Below are 19357 nucleotides of genomic sequence, written 5' to 3'. Positions count from 1 at the left end.
GTAGCCCTGGCTGTCCTGGAACTCATTCTGTAGAGCAGGATGGCCTTCAACTCAGAAATCTGCCTGTCTCTGCCTTCCAAGCACTGTGATTAAAGGTGTGCACCACCACTGCCTGGCTTATTTTTAGTGTTTTAACTATAATATTATGTGAAGAGGCTCTTCTCTGGCCTTTTTTGGCTTTCAGTTCCAAATGCCCCCTATACCAGTTTCCCTAGATTTGGTAAATTTCCTGTTGTGACTTTATTGAAGATATTTTCTATGTCTTTAGCATGAACTTTTTTTCATACTCCTTCCTATATTTGTAGATTTGTCTTTTAAACTAGTATCTGATAGCTCTCTGATGCTTGATTTGTAATGCCTTACTAGTCTGCCTTTTAAAAACTCTCTCTGACATCTTCAGCTTATTGACTTTGTCATCAAGGCCACATACTCTGGCTCCCCTTAGTCCACTGGGTACTAGTGAGGCTTTTCATGGAACTTTTTATTTGACTTCTTGAATTGTTCATTTCCAGTATTTCAGATTGATTTTTTTCAGTACTTCTGTCTCTTTATTAAATTCCACTTTCATGCCCTGGGTTGACTTTTGTGTTTAATTAAACCATTTTCTTGGAATTCATTCACAAGTATGTGTCTTTTTTTGAATTCTTTGAATGTACTTGTTGCTCTGAATTCTTTATCTAGAATTTCATTGCAATTCATTTTTGTTGGAGGTCATTATTTCAGGATTCATGACTTTTGAAGGACTTTTACCTTAATTTTTTATGTTTCATTAGGATCTGGGGTGAGACGGTTGGTTGAGTCTTTTTAAAAAATCCACCCTTATTCTTGCCAAGTGCCTGCAGTCAGTGTTCACAAGGGATTAGACTGTGGTAGGGTTGATGTGACTGTGGTAGGGTTGAGGTGACTGTGGTAGGGTTGATGTGACTGTGGTAGGGTTGATGTGACTGTGGTAGGGTTGAGGTGACTGTGGTAGGGTTGAGGTGACTGTAGTAGGGTTGATATGACTGTGGTAGGGTTGATGTGACTGTGGTAGGGTTGATGTGACTGTGGTAGGGTTGATGTGACTGTGGTAGGGTTGATGTGACTGTGGTATGGTTGAGGTGACTGTGGTAGGGTTGAGGTGATTGTGGTAGGGTTGATGTGACTGTGGTAGGGTTGAGGTGTCTTTTCCCTCTGCTAGATTCAGAGTTATAGACACTAGGTTCAAGGATCAGTGCTTCCTTAAGGGTAGAACACTGTCTACAAAAACAGCCACTGTCATAGAGGTAAGTAAAGCCAGTATGAAAAGACAGCCGTTTCATCCTAGGAGCACTGATAATCATGTTTGCATTAATATATTAATACTATGTGATTCGAAGGAGGGGAAGCAGAGGAATAGTGTGTAGCATTGGTTGATAGAGAAGTGAAGAAAGGAAATGTAACTAGAAGGAAGACTGGTGGTGATGAAGGCACTGGAGATGAAAGAATATAGCTAGTGAGATAAGCTAGAATAAAAAAAGTAGTCCTAGCTATGGCACAAATACTCTGCAAAGTACAGTAGTAGATGTCTTTAGAGAAGGAAAGTGAGAAGAAAAGAAAAAAATGAATAAAAAAAACCTTCAGGGAAAGGAAGAGGAAATATGAAGTAGAAACAGAAAACAAGAATAGAGTAGGACAGGGTTGTCTGATAAACTGACATTAGGTGTTAAAATGTGGGAGAAAGACTTAAAGATGAGAGGGCTGGGTAGGGTGTAGGGTATAGAGCGTGAAAACAGGCCAGCCTTTCTGTTGATTTCAGTCATGAGAACCTTTGTGTTCCTTCTCAGGCTCTTGGAAGCCTGCCACACCTCTGGGTTGTGACGTAGATGCTGTGCATACCTTGAGGCTCGTCTTCAACAGCATGGCTGCAGATGCTGTTCTTGCCTCTGGGCCTTCTAGGGGATGGTAGTGCTTGTCTGGTTATTGGGTCGGACTCCACAGGCCAATTTACAGATGATGGTCACACCTCTGGACATTCTTTCAGGACTCCAGGTGTATATGCTGGCCCTGCCCTTCTGCTATCCTTCCTGATGCTGTGGCATATGACTTAGAACCTATGTCTAGGTTCCCCTGGCAACTGCAACTTTGAACAAGTTTCCTCTTTGCTGAAGACTGAGAGGGTCTGTGCTGGGTGCTGGGTGCTAAGTACTGAGTGCTGAGTACTAAGAAGAGATTGGCATTTCATCCATTTCTTCCAGTATTGTTCCCACATTTTTCCCTTTGGCTCCTCTTTATTTTTCTGCTCTTTAAAATGTCCATTACTGAGGGTGCAATCCAAAGTCCCTAAGCCCCTCCTACTTAGTTGTAGCTCTTGTCATTTGCTGCTGGGTGTCCCTTCACTGTGCATGGAGAACTCTTTAGCCCAGGCTGATCTCTCTGAGACAGACTCTGGAGTTTCTCCTCTGCTTTGTGAGGTTTCCTGTTTTTATTTTTACTAGAGTCAGAGGCATTCGGGCATCACCCATGTTCTCTGACAGTTGGTATCTGACTTTCCCAGGCTTATTCCCTGGAAAGTCTAATGGACCATGACTCTTAGTCATAGTCCTTTGTCTCTTGGTCTTCTCTAAGATTCTGGATCATGGTTAAAAGCCTCTATACAGGTATCTCCAACATATATATGGAGCTAATCATTTTATCCGCAGGGCTATGGAAGAGTCCTCACAGGCTTAGTGCATATTTTAATCAGCTCTCTTTCACTGTAACAAAGTATTTGATGGCGAGCTTAAAAAGAGGAAAGGGACTGCAGGGTGGCTTTGTGGGTAAAGTGCTTGCCATGCAAGCATGACATTTGAATCCTCAGAGCCCATGAAGAGCTGGCCACGGTAGTATGGATGTGAGTCTATTCAGTGCTCCCATGGTGAGATAGGTGGTTCTTTGGATTGTGGAGGCTCAAAACTCAGATATCCTGTTTTCTGTAGTGGCAAATAATGAAGAGAGACTAAGGCTAGCTCCGTTGAATGGCTTCCTATGACTCTCATCAGTTTCATCCAATTAGATATTCATTCAACACAAATTTCCTAACCCTCTGTAGGGTTAGAAACAGGAAACTTGCTCAAGGCATTGCCATAATGAGGAATGTGCCTCTGGGTGGAGACAGGCCATCGTCTCCTCTCTTAAGAATTAATCTTATTGGCTGATCAATCACTTGGTCAAAGGTCTGTCCCTCAACAATGGTGGTTTTATATTAAGCTGTGCTAAAAAGAGGGTGCGGTGGTTGGTTTGAGTAAGAATGGACCTTTCTAGGCTTATATATTTGAATGCTTAGTCACCAGAGAATAGTGCTGTTTGAATGGATTAGAAGGATTGTTGGAGGAAGTATATAACTGGGGGTAGACTTTGAGGTTTTAAAAGCCCCTGCTAAGCCCTGTGTCTCTGTGTCTCTGTGTCTCTGTCTCTCTGTCTCTGTTTCTCTGTCTCTGTCTCTGTCTCTTTCTCTCTCTTTCTCTCTCTCTCTGTGGAAGTAAACAGGATGTAAAGTTCTCAGCTTCAGCTCCAGCACCTGCCTGCCTGCTACCATGCTTTCTGCATTTATTTGTTTGTTTGTTTGTTTGTTTTTATGTAGCTGTACACATGGTTGTGAGCCATCATGTAGTTGCTGGGAACTGAACTCAGGACCTCTGCTTCCTCTGGCTCCACTTACTCCAGCCCCACTTGCTCCAGCCCAAAGATTTATTTATTATTATATTTAAGTAGATTGTAGCTGTCTTCAGACACACCAGAAGAGGGCATCAGATCTCATTATGGATGGTTTTGAGCCACCATGTGTTTGCTGGGATTTGATCTCAGGACCTTCAGAAGAGCAGTCAGTGCTCTTAACTGTTGAGCCATCTCTCAGCCCCTGCTCTTACATCTTTTATTTTTGAACTCATAACCCCATGAAGAAACCTCAATTTCCTTGATAATTTGTGACAACCCCATTGGAATGTTTCAAGATATTAATAGTGAGTGCTTTTGTGTGTGTGTGTGTGTGTGTGTGTGTGTGTGTGTGTGTGCCTGTGTTTGCATGCGTATGTGTGTGTTATCAGAGTTAGGGATTTGGGTATGAATTGTTTTTCTTGGCAAAAACTGATGCTCAAGGAACACTGAAGAGTGATGATAGACAGATTAAGGCTCTGGTGTGGAGGACATAGAAACTCAGATAGAAGAAATGGGTGTTGCATGAGGCCAGTATTCACAGGTAAAGCTATTCATTGATCAGACCTGATGTGAAATTACCAGCCAACAAAACAATAGTGAGACCCTAGAGGTCAGCCTACAACCTCTTTGATTTCTGAGCAAGACCAGGGCTTAAAGCCAAACAGGACTTCCTGATGGTGCTTGGAGAGACAAAAGCTGCAGAGGGTGCCAGCCTTGCCAGGCAAGGAGCATTTCAGTGGTTGTCAGTGTGGGGATTGCCCTGAGAAGGCTAGAGGAGAGCAGGGACTTGTGATCTGGCGAAAACAAATCAAAGGTCAAAGGTGCCTGGCTCCTAGATGCCTGGAAGGTGCTGCATTTCTCTCAAAGGTTTGTATGGTCAGCATACACTTCCTAGAAGCTAAGCAAGGACAATGGCCTCTGGGGTAGGGTGAAGAAAGGTGCCCTGGGGTAGACGGCAGGTCCAGGGGAACACAAATTGGGTGTGACTCAGGATAGATATTCAATCCTGTCTGCAGCAAAAGCAGCCTCCTTGGGGGCTCGTTTTGATGTTAATGAGACCAAGAAAGTGGGAAAAATTGTTTTTCTTCTGAAAATTCCATTTCATCCTTCCTTGCTCTCTGGGCATACCTTTCTGATTTAGATACACTATGTTTAATTAAAACAGCGTTTGTTTTCTCCCCTCACCTACTCTTCCCTCCTCCCCATCACATCTCTTCTCAGCTAGCTGTTCCTATGAACAAACTGGCTCCTCTTGTAGTTTAGGCATTTTATTCATTGCCGCACGGGGCAAGGGAGAGCTTCTACTGAAAATCTCATGGTTGTACCCGATCATCGGCTAGGCACACACTCATCGCATCCTTGGTAGAACTTTGATTGCAGTTCTGAGTAATGTGGATTGCACAAAATACAGTGGTGATGGGGGGGTGTTTCCAGTTAGGGAGCATTTTTGTCTTTGGGGTACTAACCCCATTATACAGAGATTTAAGACAGGTAGTTGTCCTTTCAGCCTCTAGCTAGTCTGTTGCATTTAAATGGGATCGACTTGACAAAATGAAAACGATAGAATTTTGTAGGATCACGGACAAAAAATAACTCCTCTTCCTGTGCCAGGTTCTGTGTGAGCAATTGAACATATCCAGTGGGATTTTTATTGGAGCTTTAAAAAAAGATTTTTCACATGAAGGAATCACAACTCAGGGAAGCTGATATTCTTGTGTAAGATCATGGGACTGGTAACAGCAAAACTGAAACTTGAATTCAGAAGCTTCCAACCCCATTTTTTCACACTTCCCACTATATCCAGAAAGGGCCTCTATCTGAACAAATGAATTTCCCCTGAAGCTGACAGCTATCTTCTGAGATGATAGGAGAAAAAATGCTGCCTGTGAGATTTTTGGTATCAGGAACACTCATATCTTTATGGTAAATGTAGTGAGAGCGATTCCATTTACAACTAGCAAATGAGAGGTCTCTTACTTGCCTTGATTTCTGTAACGGGTAATCCTGATTGTTGACTTGATTAAACTGAGAAGGACCTAGGAGAACCTAACACATTTATGTAAGAAGTACATAAATATATAGAATTAATTAAGAGAAGTTCCTACCTTGAATGTGGGTACATCTGAAATAATCCTCATGAGGAAATACAGTCCACCATTCTAATTAATAGTATAAGAGACCTTTAATTTTTTTTTTTTTTTTTTTTGCCTGGTGGCCAGGAGTGGGCTAATGCTTCAGAAAGTCTACTGGTATTGAAGTTCAGGAGTACAGCATTTTAAAAGGCAAATTAAATCTGTGTTAGATGAGGGTCAGAGTAACCTTGCAACATTTGTTTAGGCTAAACATAGTAGTTATTTCATATACAGCACGGCAATTAATTTTATCTATACCTTTTTCAGCTGTTTTAGTTTAGTTTGTGTAAGCAACTATTATCTCCTTAATACATCTGGACTGTGGTCACAGCCATGGAAATCCCAGATGTGTTATGAAGGCAGATGTGGCTGGTAGAGGGCTGAGAAGTGGATAAGCAGACTCAAAATGGAGTTACGATAAGATGGCGTTACTTTAGCCCAACACTCTTCCTCTGCTTCCTGGCTGCGGTAATGTGAGCCGTTATATTTCTCCACTCCCTCCTTGATGCGATGGACTAAAACATTCACCACCTTAAGAGCAATTAACCCCTTGTGTTGTTTAAGTGTCTTGTCACAGGAGCAGAAAATTTAACACAAAAGGTTGATATCAGAGACGTGATGTCACTACACTGAGACTGCAAGGGGTTAGAAGTCTTTCAAACTGGCTTGTGGGAAGACCTTGGAAAATTTTGGGGGAATCAGGAGAGAGGAAATTTAGACATTTTAAATAGAAGGTAACAGGCAGTTCTGGTGGGATCGGTGGTGGGATGCTGAAAGGAATGTGAACACTGAATTCTGTATTTGTGAAATTTCAAATGGGGATGATGAGTGCATAGGTAACTAGAGTAGAGGCCATGGATGTTACATCTGCTGAAGAACTTGTCTATATTTTAACTGTGTTCTGAGACCTTGCATGAGAGTTAATTTAAAAGTGACCATTTAGCTAATATGTTGGGAAGAAATTTTAAGGCATCCCAGCTTCAGGCTGTGGTATATCTATTGCTAGGTCCTTTTAGTTAGATTAATGGTATAATTGGTTATGAAAAGCAGAGCTGAAGAGTTTGAGAAACCTACAGTTTGGACAAAATATAAGCACATGTAAATTAGGGAGTCAAAGAAAATGATTCAGATCATTAGAAAGAGCCAAATTACCTTGAATCGGAGCAATGAAACAGGTGCTTTGAGGGTATCTCAGGAATTATCCGTGCGCGGACCACAGTAGGCTCAAAGGTGTGACAGTTTTTAATTCAGCTGGATGAGTTTGCCTTTGGAAGACACCTTTGGGGTTCCCTGTTACCTACAGCATCCACAGAATTCTGACCCTTAGTTCATCCACCTAGGAACCACTGTGTGAACGTCCTCCTCTGTACGCACTCACAGGATAATGCTTTTTTTTTTCCACAGAGATCTGCAAGCAGACCATGCCTGTGTGTATGTATGCCAAACAGGTGTGGGCGTCTACGGAAGCCAGAGAGGGCATTGGATCCCTAGAGTTGCGGGCAATTGTGAACTGACCATAGTGGGTGCTGGGAACCAAACTCAGGCCCTCTGGAAGAGTTAAAAGCTCTTAACTGCAGAGCTAGGTCTGTTGCCTGGATAGTTTACTTTTTAAAGTATATACCATTCAAACTGCAGCGTTTCCTCTTCGGTTATCATCTACCTCCCCTCCCCCCTTTAGACCAGATGTACCGCGCATGCTCCACAATCACGTGTGCTCCTGGCGAACAAAGAGGAGCCTCAGCTCTGAGTATTGGCCATTTGGAAAGCTTCAGTTGTAGGCTCCTTCCCCTGGAATAGTTTTCTGGTTTTGTTTCGTTATTGAGGAACATATTCAGGGAGCAAACAAATGGTGGTCTCTTTGGCTAGACATATCCTTTCCTGCTCATCCTAGATTCTCCGAAGAAAGTATCCAAGGATTGGTGTCAACTGTGTGTCATGAAGATGAGCAAAGAGATAGAATCTAGTCTCTGTGGATTAAGGGCCCTATGCTCAGAAAGCATTTCTGAGGAGGATTTCATGTGGCAGATCATGGAAATGCACTGGAGGCAATTCTGTGTTGCACTCCTGTTTGACATCATTTGATAGCTTTTGTTGCCAGGTAGGAAAAGTTCCAACATTCATGTACAGGAGGGTGACTAAAACCAACCATAATGTAAGAATGTATTTCAAAATTAATTAGAAAAAAATGACTTGGAATGACCTCCACAATGATATGATAAATGTGTAAGGGGATGCTTGTAGGGGGTTGGTCTGGTGCTGATATATATTCAAATGCTAAACAGTGGCCCCCAACATCTGGTTGCCCCTGACAACCAGAAATTCTCGTGTACACCAGCTTTTGTTGTGTGAACCTTGTTCCCCAAGTTAATTAGTCAGTAAAAGGATAAAACCTATGATTGGGCAATAGATAGAGATATGTGGGTTTTCAGTTACCAGGCTGGGGGTCGCAGGTAGAAACAGAAAAGGAGACAAAGAAAGGAGGAGGCTGTCATGAGAGGAGTTGGGCCATGAGCACATGACTAGGAGAAACAGCAAGTAACCAGGGACATATGGCTAGGATGTAAATTAGAAGAGCTCTGAAACCTGCCCAATCCGTGGTTATGGATTTTAATAAAGTACCTGGGGACTGGAGACATGGCTCAGTGTTTAAGAGCGCTGACTGCTCTTCCAGAGGTCCTGAGTTCAATTCTCAGCAACCACATGGTGGCTCACAACCATCTGTAATTGGGTCTGACGCCCTCTTTTGGTGTGTCTGAATGCAGCAAGTGTACTCACATATATAAAAAATAAATAAATAAAATACCTGAATTGTGTGTCTTTTATATGGGCTAGCTAGAATTTATAATTCCTTTTACATATGCTAATTATTCTGATATGGTCATTATGTAATATGTCGTAATATCAGATTGTATATAGTAAGTACATATACTTTTTAAATGTTAATCTAAAATAAAAGTATGATTCATTATGTGCAAACATTGGACCAGGAGAGGTTTGACTCAATGTTTCTACTTCTCTACTGTTTCTACTTCTTCTACTTCTTTCCGTCATCCTCCGAGGGCTCCGACCTCAGTCCTACGGAGAGGCTCACTCCACCATACTCTACCCTCAAAAGAAATGATGTTTTCTTTTCACGATTGCTTAAAAAACATGGAATGTAGGCATTGTCCTGCTCCTCTTTCATTTCCAGTTCTGTGTTGAGCTTTATTTAGCACTCTTAGGGAAGCATGCCTTTGCCTGCTGTAGGAAGAGGGAGGTGGAGGAGAAGAACTGGGTGAAGACAGGGGAGGAGCTTAGAGGACATCATGGCTCCTGGAGTGAGCCGTTCAGTCAACTCCCTATCATTTTGTGTCACTGGAAAGTTAGTGCATTCCCTACCTGTGAGACTCACCTTAGAAACAAAACAGGAAGCTGGCAAGAAGTCTTTCGAATCAGCTGCTGGTACTACTTGAATCTGTACATATACTCTGAAGTCTCTTTTTGGAAAATTCGTTTCTGTTTGTCCCAGGCACCTCCTTTCTTCTCTGGGTGCTGAGACTTGGGCCTCACCTCTTAGATACAGGATGCCCAAGACTCATGTCTGGCTCAGGTGGGAAGCAGATTTCTGAATTGCTCTGTGTGATGAAAGTAAGAGAATCCCATGAGTCTAAGGAAAGGCAAGCATTGCTGGGTCTTGTGAGCACTGGTGCAATTTAGACAGCACTCAGTGGTATGCATTTAGTCTCTGAGGGATAAAGGACAATGATTACCTAGCCATTTTACAGATGATAGTTCTCCAAAGTAGATGTCCTACTTCAGGTTTTGTGTCTGTCCATCACCCCATGAGGAAAGTGATTCCCTAGCTCCAGTAGAGAAAGCTGGTATCATTGAGACTCAATGGTATGACTTGGTCACATGGTCATGGCTTAAACTCTGCTTCCTCTTAGGACTTTCCCATTTCCCACCATTATTCTTCCAGACACTTTGCCTTCTCATATCCCTGTTCCTCTGGAAGGCTTGTTACCCGACATTCACAAAACTTGTTCTCATTCACAGTATCTTCTTCAGCATCTCTCTCCAGTGAGTCTTCTACACAACCTCTTTCTTTTTTTTCCTTTCCTTAGCCCTAAAATTATGTCTTCTCATTTAATTATGTCTGTTTTAATTTTCCTTATAGCTATTTATCCAATGCATATTTTTATCACTTGTGTATATTTGTGTGTTGCCTTCCATTTCTGGTAGTGTGCATGTTCAGATAAAGAAAGCACCTCCTCTTTGTTCACTGAAGGCAGTGCTGCCTGCAGAGCTCGAGAAATTAAACTTTGGATGATGGGATCAACACAGCATCCAGTTCCATAGTCCACCTGTTGTTGTTGTTGTTGTTGTTGTTGTTGTTATAATCTGGCCTTGACTCAAATATCTGAAGCATAGTCAACTCAACATCTCCTACTGGGCAGCCTCAATTGTAAAGATCTTGGCATGGAAGTATAGGATGTGGTAGCGATGCTTTCACGTAAGACTTGTCTGGACATTTAAATACATTTTGGTTAAAAACAAGCTGTGGATCTTTGTGTACTGGCTGGGTTTGTGTCAACTTGACACAAGCTGGAGTTATCATAGAGGAAGGAGCCTCCCTTGAGGAAATGCCTCCATGAGATCCAGCTGTAAGGCATTTTCTCAATGAGGGATCGAGGGTGGTGCCATCCCTAGGCTGGTCATCCTGGGTTCCATAAGAAAACGAGCTGAGCAAGGCAGAGGAAGCAAGCCAGTAAGTAACATCCCTCCATAGCCTCTGCATCAGCTCCTGCTAGAGTTCCAGTCCTGACTTCCTTTGGTGATGAACAGCAATGTGGAAGTGTAAGCGGAATAAACCCTTTCCTCCCCAATTTGCTTCTTGATCATGGTGTTTTGTGCAGGAATAAAAACCCTGACTAAGACACCTTGCATATTCTGATTTGGAGATTAAGTGTTTCCAAAGGCCAGCATGCTAAAGTCCCTTTTTCACCTTGTAGGAGGTGGTAGGAGCTTTAAGGGGTGGAGTCTACTATGAGAGCAGATTTTTGGGTGAATGCCTTTGAAGGGCACAATGGAGGCCCAGTCTTTTCTTCCCGGTCTATTTTCTGTTCACTATGAAGTGAGTAGCTGTGCATACCAGGGCTTCCCACCAGGATAGTCTTCCTCACTACAGGAACCAAACCAATGAAGTCATGGCCTGAAATCACTGCCCACGATAAACCTTTTCTCGCTTTGTTTCAGACATTTTTCGTTGTTTATTTTGTGTATTTTCTGCAGCCACTGAAAGCTGACCAGCATACTGCCTTGTTCCTTGTGTGTTAGCTCATTGGCCTCTATTTTTACCTTGTGAAAAACAATGCATATGAGTGTGTTATAAAGAGGGTTCCATTGAGTGTGAAAATCTGCAGAGATGACAGCATCTGGCAGAGGTGCACCCATAGTACTGCTTAGCCTGAATTCTGGATCTCCAGAGTACTCAGCATGTGTCAGTGTGTACCTGTATGCACATGTGTGTGTGTGCACCTGTGTATGTGTGCACAATACGTGTTTATGTGTGAATGCATGTGTGCATAAGTGTATGTGTGTAATGAGTGTATGTATGTATCAGTACAAGGAACTCAGACGAATCATCTCAACCCAGACCAAAAGCACCACTTGGCCCGAGACCACATCACCTGTTTCTTTCCTACTACTTTGTAAAATTGTGTGGTGAACTGGTCCAGCTTAGAGGCTGATAGTCAATTTAATATAAGCGCAAGAATAACTGCATTTATGTAAAGCCTTTCTCAAAGGGGCTCTCAGCACTCTGCAGCTAATGGACTTATTTATTCTCAGAGCACCTCTGTGAGGCACTTACAGGACAGAGGTGACCAGACTCACACAATAAACAATGTCAGGATCAGCACGAAGCCAGACAAGCCTATAACTCTGAGGCCCTGGATCAGATGGAGTGGGCCCAAGGTCACCCAGTGAGATGGGCAAAGGACAAACATTCTTGCTGCAATGAAATTTCAGCTCCAAGGGTCTGGCTGCGTAGGCCCTGGATTGCTCTTGTGTTTTCCGTGTGCACACACCAAGGTACATTTCAAAGAGCACAAAAGATGTTTTTATTTATCTATAGACCAGTGAACTCTGGAAACAATAGCTATCAAAGATTTTAGTGAGTGCCTTACTGGGGAAATTTATAAGGACTTGAACAAATGTACTATGACTCTCCAAGAGGGGTCTTCAGTATGCCCAACTACCCAAGTTCACTTGTGCATTGTCTCAGAGGGTTAAAATCCTAGCCTCTTAACACCAGGCAGCAGAATTACTTTTATGAAAGAAAAATATCTGACTTTAAGGACAATCTAGGCAAGGAGGCTTGGGGTGACTGACTTTTAAGACATGACTGTCATTGGAGGCTGAGGCATCAAGCCAGAAAGCTTCTATGCAGAGGCAATAGGAGGACTAAACTCATTTGGTTCCTGGGAGGAGGTTGGAGAAAAGAGACATATAAGGGGACAGAGAAGGGGGCAGGGAGAGGAGAGAGATTGGGAAGAGAGGAATAAAGACTGAAGGGAATTCCAGCATAGACATTCAAGAAAGCTTTCTATGGCATATGAAGCTGTTGGTATTATAACATATACTATATCACATATATTTTATATCTCATATATCTTCTTTTTGTCTGTCTGTCTCTCAGAGCTGGAGAAGAATGTCATTCCCTGTCTGAGATTTTGAGGACAGGCAACAGACAATTATCACTAGAAGCAGACACACACACACACACACACACACACACACACCTGCCCCAGTAACATCTACTTCTAGATGTTGAGATAGATAAACTCCATAGGGTCTCAGTTGCACGCCAACCTGCCAATGGATGCTCTCTAGACTAGCAGGATTATTGTGCTGCTCTCTGATGTTGTGTCATCCTAGGTTCATCATTACTGCCACCATTAACCCAGACACCTGCTATCATGGAGTACAAGCAGTAAGATGCGGATCTCATTTCTTGTTAGATTTGCAGATTAAACCTACTTAATCCCTTCCCTATGTCTCTAGACCAATTAAGAGACTTGTCACAATTCTGGTCACCTAGTCCAGGCACCTCCAAAGTTTCCATATACTTCTCGGATGTCAAACATGACTCAGCAAGTATGATCCTTTCTCATCACTAAATACAGTAGGGTTTTTATTTCCTGGAATTACACCTATGTCTATCAAGAAAACCAAAATTTGATTCAGCATTGCTTTTATATAACTATCACATTGTGCTCTTAGCTCCCATTAAACATGTAGAGAACTAAAATCCTTATCATGGGTTCCCATTTACTCTGGCCATTCTGACTGTGTGGTATTCCTGCCCTGTGGGTAAGAGCTGCCAAGTTTTGTGTCTTGTTATATGATGATAGCTAGATATGTTATATGATGATGCTAGTTAGATCATTTGGTAGTGAGGAAGGGTATTCTGAAAGGCACATGTGCACAATGACAGCCAAAGTGATCATGTGCCACTTTAAGGAGTCGTCTGGGTGTACCATAGTGATAATTAACAGCATCATTCACAGACATCCTTTTCCTTTTCTTCTTGCACTACGAAGCTTGTTTGTCAAAACCTGCTGATGTGCTGGTGATAGGCGCTATGTAAACATAGGTGGTGATTATAAAATGGGTACCAAGACCCTGCTGAAAACATCCTTGACAATAATGACAGCCTTATGTACAAACATGACTCACCTTGAACAGCTTTTAAGTGGCAGGTGGAAATGAAGAAGGAGCAAGGTGATTAAGACTTCAGTTACACATTAACTCAGTTTCTGACTTTTCATAGTTATATTTGTGTCTCTTGATGGAAGTGATCCTACCGGGGCCAGAAGCTCAAAGTAGAGTAATTATCTTTAGCCTGTCTGCTGGCAAGACGGTGGCCTTACAGAACATGTGGATGGAGACCATAGAGGTAAACAGCGGTGTTGATATGAGCGATGGAGGTGCTGTCTCTTCTGCTCGTCACTAGCTTGGGGAGCTGAAGCATGCTAGCTCTTACAAACTTCACTTCTCCCTAATAGGAATTTTCAAAGTTGACTTAGAGGATTGTAGGGAGATAGGTCTCCTGGTGCCCAGAGAAAGTTCTAACTTAGCAACCTGACTCTCTTTCAGAAGGTCCTGGTATAGAGGGAAGGAGATCCAGTCACTTATTCATTGAATACTCTGGGAGTTCCTCAGGGCTCAGGCTTAATGGTGGCTATGGGATTCAAATTCAGATGTGTGCCTGAAGAAAGGGTGTGGCTAGCAGGGGAGCAGTAGGGATTGCCATGCGAAGCAAAAATTATGTGAGAAGAGCTAGCCAGCTCTGTAAGGAGGAAGAGTGGGGTGGAAGAGAGTTCTGGAAGGACTGGCATTTGTGCTGACCTTTAAAGACAATCGGAGGATGAACACAGAAAGAGTCAGGCAGAGTGTCCTTTAAAGAGAGAGGAGTGTGATGATCCACTGGAACTGGAACACAGTGTCTCCATGTGAATGGTCTGACTTGGCCCACTCTAGTCTCCAAGGCTTACCTGAAAGAACACCCTGCATGATGTATGTCATCTGTTCTCATTGGCAAGTGCCTGCAGGTCTGCTCAGCAGCTTGCTGGGGTGGGCTGAGAAGACCTAAGGCAGCCAGGAATCAGAATGAAGGTAAGGTCACCATCGTTGTGGGCCTGAGGATCCCTGAGAGTTTGGACACGTCTGATAAGTAGGACAAATAGGGCTTCATCAATGTAGTGTGTATATGAGTCTGGCCAGGGTATTTAAGAAAATACATGCCCCGGCTCTGTTAGATGTGTACTTCCATCTGCAATCACCAGTTCAAGAGTACAGAGGATGAGGGCTATAGTTGAGACTTGAACATAAAAACTCTAGTTTTTATGGAATAATGAACACATTATAATAAGTGGGTATGCAATCCATCCATTCAGGACAAACATAAATAAGCCAGGCACTGGGAATCCCAAGGCTGTGGACTTTCTTTGTCCCAGACAACCTGCAAGGTTCAAAGTTCAAAGAGTCTGTCTTCAAGAAGTCCATGTGGCACATCCTCTTGTAGGCTAACCTCACATTTTGTAAGTCATGTTCATTATAATTTTAAAAGGCAGGTGCTATTTCAAGCTCATTTTATAGATGAAGAATAGGAGGCATATGTTGAAATGACTGACTCAGGGCTGAAGAGATAGTATGGGATATAAGAAGAGCTAGAATTTAAGCCAGCTGGTTTGTTTGTTTGTTTTTACCACAGGATTTTTAACCAACTAGTCTTACTCAATACAGATACAAACGGGTGTCCTAATACAGAGTCTGGAAACTGGAAGACCCTTTTGGGGTGGTTGCAGGGGTCCTGCTGAGAAATACTGGGGTATTGGTCAGCAATAAGAGGAGACAGAAGATTATAGAACTGTTAAAGATGAATGTGTCAGTGTTGAGAGCTGATGATAGAAGTTTTGAGAGAGAAGGCAAAGCCAGGCAACCCAAGGAAAGTGAACTTCTACAAATACCTGATAGGCCCTGGTCTTGGGTTTTAGCTGTCCTATGATGTCTGTCACAAATTCTCAGCTTTGCCTTCACAGTACAGAAGCAGCTGTAGTCAACAGCTATGTTCCAATAAAGCTTTATTAACAGGCACTGACTTTTGAATTCCAAAGGTTGTTTTGTGGGATAAAACGTCATTATTTTGTTATGCTGGAACCAAACCTGGAATTTTCTAAGAAATGGAAACTGGAAGTATTTACAAACTCTTTTCCATGTGGCTAGCCAGGGGACCGTGTCTTCTATACTTGTATAGACATGCTCTCATTACCAGAATGCTTAGGAAGGAAGAGCTAGGTGCAGGGCGGGCAAGGATTCTACCATGAATCTAAGATTCTTCAGACATGGTGTCACAGTGTAGTTCAGGCTGGCCTTGAATGAAGTATAAAACTAGACAAGAGGGCTAGATGTGAGCTGTCTTTTACTGAGAAAGAAGGTGAGTCAAGGGCAGGAAGGAAAGAATCCATAATAATTGGAGACAAGTATGAAGTAGAGGGCAGTGAAGGCCACACAGCATCTTCTTGGGTCATAGTCCCTACCATGCACTTCTGGCCAGGTGCACATGCTATGCAGAGTACAATACAGACCAACAGGCAGATTCCACCCAGGAGAGCTCAGCCACTAAGGATTGAACATTTACAAGATCCATGCTAATAAGCAGCAACTTTCTCTTCCTCTGGCTCTCCTGTCCACCCCTGGCATGGCGGTAATAAAAACACGTTTACACAAACACAGAGGTCATGGTCACACAGCTGCCCTCATGGTAAAGCATTTCCGAATACTAATAGTTTTCATTTAATGCAAAACCTGGGTTGAAGGGAAGAGCTTAAGGTGACCTGAAATACTACTCTAGATTGCCCAGCTTTATACGTAAAAAAGAACAGTATAGGCTACGTGACTTGGGTTCTCTCGATCCATGGTGAAGACAGGGGAACAAAGAACTTCATACCACTGGAAACAAGTCTTATGATACCAATGTTGTGGTCCGAATCACCAAATCCTCAAGACTTAAAGATTAATTCTGGATAGTCAATATCACCAACCAGCCCACTACACTGCCCTCAAAAATCTCTCATGAAGCATAGAAAGCAACTGTTTCCTGGGGAAATTTTCAGCAATAGGTTGATGTCATCATTTATGAGAGCCGATTATATGCCATGTACTCTCAGCTTACAAGTTAGATGCTCAATTAAAGCTAGGGGGGGTAAGGGTACGGTATGGATAGAACATCCACACCTGAGTTATTCTGTTTTCTATTGCGCTAACAAGGTGCTTGAGGTTGGTTGACTTGTAAACAAAAGAGGCTTGTTCAGGTAACGGATCTGAAAGCCCAGGGACCTGGCACTAGCATTGCTTGGTTTCCAGTGAAGTCCTTCAGGAGGATGGCATCACATAGTAGGGATGTGTGTGATTGACAGGGCAGAAGATGATTTTCTGCACACTATTCCAGTAGTCACCAACCTAGATCTAATACTTTAAGACCTAATCCACCAAGACTAAGAGACATTAATTTATTTGTGAGGATAATGTTACAATCACTAATTACCTCTCACTAGGACTCCCAATTAAAAAACCCCACCATCTCTCACTGCCACTGCACAGGGACCAACCCAGCATGTGGTATTTCCATGGAGACACACCTGTCCAAACCATAGCAGGATCTCAGACAACTTCTAGACCAGTAATTCTCAACCTGTGGGTCAAGACCCCCCTTGGGGTCCAAGGAGCCTTTCACAAGGTTGCATATCAGATATCCTGCATATCAGATGTTTACATTATGATTCATAACAGCAGAACTACAGTTATAAAGTAGCAATGTAAATAATTTTATGTTTGGGGGTCACCGCAATATGAGGGACTGGGTTAATCCCAGCATTAGGAAGGCTGAAAACCACTGGCCTAGATACATACAGGCTCTTAAGCCTTCAGTCTTTTGTTAGTAGACTAGCATGCACTTCAATATGTAAGTCAGAAGGGGGCGCTCATAATGAACTGCTCCCAGACTATGGCCAAGGCATCCTGGGAAGACTGATGTTTATTTTATAAAATAGGGAGCTGAAGCCCCAAGAGGCTAAGTGGCTTTCTGAAGAGCACACAGCTAGCTCTAGAGGTGGGGACTTCTAGGTCTGCTTTCGTTTTTTTTCTCTAAAGCAGTCTGCTGTTAGAACATTCTAGAGATAGGTATGGATGGCACCCTACAGCCCTCGACGTCTAACATTGCCGATTTGAAATGGAGCTAAGCGTGGGGTATGTCACAACAACTGGGATTTGGTCTTTGCTCCCTCTTGAGCAGCCCTGTGACTATGAGCAATTAACCACAATTAACAATTGAACCACTCCCTCCATGTTCTGCCTGGCTTATGTTGCTATGATGAATCTGACCAAAATCAACTCGGGGAGGAAACGGTTTATTTTAGCGGTTACACTTGTAAGGCACAGTCCAGCACTGAGGAATACCAGGCAAGAAACATGGAGGAGTGCTTTGTTGCCTCTGGCTTGCTCAGCTAAGTCTAGTCTATAGCCCAGGCCCACCCGAGCGGTGTAACTGTCCAGTTAGCAATCAACAAGAATGCCTCACAACATCCCCACAGGCCAATCCATTTGAAGCATCTCCTCCACCGAGGTGACTCTAGCTTGTGCCGGTTTGTGACAATAAAAAACTAACCCTCTCACGTGGAAGACAATAGCCACCTGATCTGTTATATGGATCTCCTCACAAAAGCAAGAGGAAGTTTTTTGTGAGCAGCTTTGGTGAAGAATGTGGATGCTGCGTTGAAGGTGTTCGCAGGCCACCCTCAAAGGTTAGGGACAACAGTCTCCTTGTGGGATTTCTCCTCCTCCTAATCTGTCATAACCCATCCATGTGTTCAGCACTGGAGGCTTTGGGGCTAGATGAAATCCTGCCGTGTTTTGTTCTATAATGCATCCATCTTCCACGCCCTAGCTACATTTCCGAACTACCATCAGCTAGACACCTGGAAGTAAAGGAGGCCTCGCCTTTCACCTTTTCTTCCTGGGCAGCATCCAAGAATTACGGGCCTTCGGTCCCCCCAAGAAAGAAACATTATCGCCATCCTTGAAGGATGAGGTATCCCGAATGGCACGGGACTGAGCGGTGCTTTTTCTCCGTCTTTCTGCCGGAATTTAAGAGGCCCCCAGAGCAGCTGGGTTTATTAGGACCCATAAGAGCTGTGCTATAACCGGGACACGGGCAGCCGTAAACCTGTACCTTGAAGTTTGCAACAAATCCTGAAGTGGGGAACTAGGACGAGCTCTTGTCTCTGTCAGCAGAAAAAAAATAAAATAAAATAAAGGGAGAAATGCAACTCCAGCAGAAAACAGACCTGCGAAGGGAAGGCAGGAAGAGTCAGAGAGCGGCTTGCAAGAGTGATGCCAGCAATGAGGCTAAAAGCAACCATCAGGACATAAAAAGCAGGCAGCCTGTGGGAACCTCCTTGAACAAGCCCCGGGGAAAGGCACCTGCCCAGTAAGACAAGCCTGGCTCACAAGGGGGCAGGGTGGCAATTAGAAATAAGCACACACACACACACACACACACACACACACACACACACATGCCCGCACACATGCATGCATGTATGCATAGCCAGAGGAGCAGGTAAGCTGCATGGAGGAATGGCAAATTGTGGCTAAACAATAAAAGGCAGCCAAGGGCCTTCTCTGAAGTCATCATGGGCGGAAGGCAGCCTCTGGAAACGGGCAGGTGTTTTGGCATCTGTCCTGTGGTGCTTCCTAGATGGCCTACCTGGCTTTCCCACGAATACCCAAGGTTACTATGACTGAACAAAGACCAGGGACTTTGCTGTCTCAGGGACTAAAACACCAACCAAAGAGTACACATGGTGGGACTAATGGCTTCAGCAGCATATGTATAGCAGAGCCAAGTTGATCATCAATGGGAGGAAAGGCCCTTGGCCCTGGGAAGGTTCTATGCCCCAGTGTAGGGCAATGCCAGGGCCCAGTAAGCAGGAGGGTATGGGGTGGTGAGCAGGGAGAGGGACCAGGGG

This window comes from Mastomys coucha, unplaced genomic scaffold (assembly GCF_008632895.1).
Source record: "Mastomys coucha isolate ucsf_1 unplaced genomic scaffold, UCSF_Mcou_1 pScaffold22, whole genome shotgun sequence".
NCBI classification, from domain to species: domain Eukaryota; kingdom Metazoa; phylum Chordata; class Mammalia; order Rodentia; family Muridae; genus Mastomys; species Mastomys coucha.
Note: the sequence above shows the minus strand (reverse complement) of the source record.